Source organism: Phalaenopsis equestris, unplaced genomic scaffold (genome assembly GCF_001263595.1).
Source record: "Phalaenopsis equestris unplaced genomic scaffold, ASM126359v1 Scaffold000276, whole genome shotgun sequence".
Taxonomy (NCBI): domain Eukaryota; kingdom Viridiplantae; phylum Streptophyta; class Magnoliopsida; order Asparagales; family Orchidaceae; genus Phalaenopsis; species Phalaenopsis equestris.
This window is the reverse complement of record NW_018164718.1, coordinates 671,789-672,177: the sequence shown is the minus strand read 5'-3', so window position 1 is coordinate 672,177 and position 389 is coordinate 671,789.

Genomic DNA, 389 nt, shown 5'->3' with positions numbered 1-389 from the left:
CGTCTATATCACTGTGAAGGAGGTACCCTCTCTAGCAGTGAGTCCCAGCAATTACCCCGCAATGGTAGTGATAATATGTGCCTTAAGTCCTTACTTAAGGCGTAGATAGATTGAATAGACAAATCAGACTGAAGTAAAATGAGACAAGCATTGTAAGTCTTCTGAAAAATCAAAATGACACAATCTTTCATGAGGTCTGAGTCATCCAACGAATACATCCTCATTTCAAAAAGATTTATTACAACAGAATAATAAAGGTAAAATTCAAAGATATGAAAAATGACCGAATTGTCTCATTTCATTACAAACGTAAAGATATATACAAATTTTATGTGTTTACAAAAGATTTTATCTATACAAACTTTACAAAATGTTTCTTTCAAAAAAAA